Source organism: Scardinius erythrophthalmus, assembly GCF_964197995.2.
Source record: "Scardinius erythrophthalmus genome assembly, chromosome: 1".
NCBI lineage: Eukaryota > Metazoa > Chordata > Actinopteri > Cypriniformes > Leuciscidae > Scardinius > Scardinius erythrophthalmus.
Window position 1 is genome coordinate 13437268 of NC_138221.1, and position 4428 is coordinate 13441695.

The 4428-nt window shown below is 36.9% G+C and overlaps 1 protein-coding gene across 1 annotated transcript in view; it reads right to left on the reverse strand.

Moving 5' to 3' along the window:
• Positions 1–2507: 2507 nt before the first annotated feature.
• The window catches only part of LOC308691938 (uncharacterized protein), a 45257-nt gene continuing 43336 nt past the window's right edge, over positions 2508–4428 (reverse strand). Inside the window, exon 15 of the mRNA XM_081367543.1 lies at positions 2508–4428. This exon is cut by the window's right edge and continues 78 nt beyond it. The gene's annotated coding sequence lies outside the window, so the exon portion shown is untranslated.

Below are 4428 nucleotides of genomic sequence, written 5' to 3' on the forward strand. Positions count from 1 at the left end.
AAAAACTTTATCAAGCCTTTTAACGTGTGCCTCGGAGAGGAGAAAGTCACTTTTGTGCATTTTCAGCTCATTTATCATTGAAATGTGGTGATTTTTGGTGTGTTTTTTTTATTTTACCTTTTAAACTGTCATACCTCGACTGATAGCCCGATCTCCATAAAAGTGTGCACGCTTCTTTAGAATAATATGGCGCACATGCACAGCTAATTTGGTGAAGTTTTGCGCAGAGCAGACCATTTTTCAGTCATTTAAATATAATTTTGCATAGGATAACACAGAGCACTTCTCACCTTTTTGACAGTTAAAGCGCCACCAATGGCCCGACGTCCATGAAAGTTTCCAAGCTTCTTTGGGATCATGTGACGCATGCGCACGCCTGATTTTGTGAGGCTGTATGCAAATCAGGCAGGAGGAGGGCTGCTTTCAGCCATTTCATGGGTTTTGCCATAGGAATACATCATTTTGACACCTTTTTAACCGTTATAGCGCCACCAAGTGGCCAGTTGCCACGTCCTTTTTCACGTGACCACAGAATGAGCTCTCACACAGGTATGCTGAGTTTGGTGAACATATCTCGTTCCGTTCACGAGTTATAGCCAATTTAGTAAAAGGGGCCCCTCCCACTTGGAACGTTTTGGCGGCCCTTAGGGACCGTGAACCGAAATTTCCAGTTTTTTTGATAATTAATGACAATCAGACTCCAGAGAATCTTGCTGCACTGGTTTGGTTCCGGTCGGGCCAAAAACCTAGGACTAGTTCGCGAAAGTAGGTTTTTAGGACTTCTCAGTTTTACGTGGAGAATGCTGCATCATGGGAAAATTAATAACAATAGGGTTTCAGCACTACGTGCTTCACTACGTGCTTGAACCCCTAATAAAAAGGGCCTAAAAAAGGCCTTGGAAACGGTGGTCCCAAGGCCTATAAAAAAAACGATAGGGTTTGAGCACTTGACGCTTGAGCTGCTGCTTCCAAAAACTTTATCAAGCCTTTTAACGTGTGCCTTGGAGAGGAGAAAGTCACTTTTTGCCATTTTCTGCTCATTTATCATTGACATGTGGTGATTTTTGGTGCCTAACGGTTGAGGAGTTATGAGCCATTTCATACTTTTGACCGCTGTAGCGCCCCCGTCAGGCCGATCGGGGCGGGCCTTGGTGACGAATAGCAGGACATTTAATCATAAGCAGGCCCATACATAATCTATGGACTTTTTCCTTATTTATTTTAAGACCATCTGAAGAATGGCTCTATATGGTAATATGTGTTAAACTGAACTAAGAGGACCTGAAGGGTAATAATAATGTTCAGCATGACACATTATTGCCCAAACAGTGAATTTTTACATGCATCTACACACACATACACACTCACGGTTCAGTGCCAGGCAGTGCTTGTCCATTTCTCAAAGGTAACAGGTAAGTCAATCTCTTCATTCATTTAATTATGGGTTACTTCTTTATCCTGAAATAAAACTTTTTAGATAGATCAGTAATGAGTATATACATAAACTTAGACGGTTCTAGAGAGGGACACTGTAACCTTCACTGTTTTTTCTCATTTTAAATTAAACAGAGAGGAGTAAAAACAAGAGTTTGCATTATTATACGCAAGGTTCGTCATTAATAAGTAACTATGCAGGAAGTAATGCAGGACTAATTGGTAGATCTACATTAACACTTCAGCTACTGCTATTAACTAATATGGAAACAAGCTTAACCAATCAGTAAGTAATATCAAATTTAGGACTCGAATTTAGATAGTTCCTTATTAGGTAATCAATAATTTATTTAATGAGATTGGCATCATTAAGAACTAATATGTAATTATGACAAATTATAAAGAATTACTAATTAATTACTAATCACAACAGTAACGTGTCTGTGACGTTAGCAATTGTGTTTTTTTACTCTCAACGTGTTCATAAAATTCATCACTAATTACTCGTGTTACCTAGTCACTATACAGGAACTACTAGTGATCTGGACCATTATACAAGTTGTTTTTCACTTTAAAATAATGGTCCAGATCACTAGTAGTAGTTCAGTAGTAACACCTGAGTAATTAGTGATGCATTTTGGAGCACAGACAGATGCACAGACACATTCAACATCAACTGAAAAACACTGAGATTGTTTCAGTGATTGGAGCCGTACTCCAGCGTGTCTGTGGAAATGAATCGTCATGGCAACAGCAATGATCATAAACTCTGAAGAGGAAAACACAAGTGCCCTTATCGTCTCTCCCAATGTGCATCTCGATCAGATCGTCCTCTGTTTCTCTACCTTTGACAGTTGTTCAAAAGAACTGCTAAAATCAGATAAATTTGTTTTAAAAAAACTCAGTCTCCTCGTGAATGGCGACTCGATCTATGAGACCTAAAGAGAAAATAGCATGAAATAAAGTAGGACAGATCATCATTATCAGTGAAATTTTTAAATAATTAATACATTAATAAAAGTCTAGCACAATATTATGCTTCCAAATGAATGTATGCAGGATATGACACACATATGAGAAAGCTAGATTTTATTTTTCAGTCAGTTACAGTTTATGATTTTATCCAGAGAATTAATAAAGGTAATAAGTACTGCACAGGATTGAATACAAAAGTTATTAAAAAAGACATCTGGAAACCGGCCAAGTAACAGTGTGACACCTTGTAAACGTCCTGTTAACATTTGTAATACATTATATCTAGACTGCCTCAGTACCATAACACTCAGGAAGAACTAGAAATAAACACTAAATCAAGTTTTACTCGCCTAACTGACCAATCGTTTCAGTCGGAGGAATGAGGTAAGTGTGTTTTCCTGAGTAAAACGTCTCTCTTGTATTCTGTCTGCAGTAAACACTAGAGTTCAGGCAGTCAAACGGTTTCTATTCTTCTTCATGATGAAGAGGAGAAGATCAGGTAACCAATGGTGTAAATACATTACTGTATGTCCTTCAGTTTGGATGTTTTCATTATTAATGAGAGGGCAGTCATGGACTTATAACACAATGGTTGTGGGTTTGATTCTCAATACCGGCAGTAAACGACTGAGAGCGAGGCACCTAACTGTGTGTGTGTGTGTGTGTGTGTCTTCACTAATCACTGCTCCTAATGTGTGTGCACTAACTTGGATGGGTTAAATACAGAGGACAAATTCTGAGCAAGGGTTACCAAACTGGGCCTTCGCGTCACTTCACTTTCCTTTCACTTTCACTATAACAAATCATTGCTGCCCTCTACTGGAAAGACATTGAAATTGAAATGGAAAATAAAAAATATCAAAAGAATCTTTAGCATTCACAGAAAAATAATGCCAGTATTTATACATGCAAATCACTCTTTGTTTTTAGGTGAAGTGTGTAACTCTAGCATCTACAAACAGTTAAAAATCAAATCAAAAATGCAAATCTGCAAAAATAAAATCTATCATCCATCCATCATTTATTCAGATTATGCTGATAACACACATACAGCAATATTCCAACAGCAGTGAAGCACGTCTACATCTTTTACAGAATAAAAGCTTAACCACATTATGGACTGGCAGTGTTGCAGTGTCGGGTTTTTGAGATGCTCAAACAAGTTGTGCAATGTTACACACATCACCTTAAAACAGTTTACATCTAAACTGCTGCCATTTGTGAAAACGTGCCATAAATGCAACGCAAGGCCCACATTCAATGAAGCATAAACGTCTGGAAAACATTTTAAATACAGAGATTAAATAATCTCTCTCTAAAGGACTGAAAGCTGCATGCATGCTTCGGCTGTCTTCAATAATTAGATGAAAAAAGGGAAAAAAGACCAGAAATTCACATTATCAGTAAAGAAAACTAAGAAAAGATTTTCATTAAAAAATAAGATTAACATAACATAATATTTTCATGACTCCAAAATAGACCACCAATTAATTTTAGGATTTGATACATGACATATCAAACTTGAGACCTTTACAACTCGCCTGAATTAAACATGAAAAAGCCTCAATAGCAAAAACACTGGATTGAAAGACTTTGCTGAAATATTTAACCTCGTTTTTATGTTAAACGATTCCAGTTAGCATATATTTACATACAAATACTAAAACTAGAAACTAAAACTGTCACTGAGAAAAATTACTACAGTATATTAACTACACTAAAACTAAATTTGAGCGAAAACTAAACTAAATTGAATATAACAGAAATAAAAACTAAATTCAGAACTATAACAGTTTAACAGTATAACTAAGACGGTTTACAGATGGATTTAGTCATTTTACAAAACAGTTAATGCAACATAAACCCACTGTTGATTATGAATGAAGATGAAGATGAAAAATCTGCAGCTAGATTCATCTCTGGGACTCTGATGGGCCGATTCTTCAAAAGTGTTCACACCTGTTCTCATCTCTCTAGATCTGCACTGGTTGTTTCGCCTGCTTGTTGATTCCAGAGAGA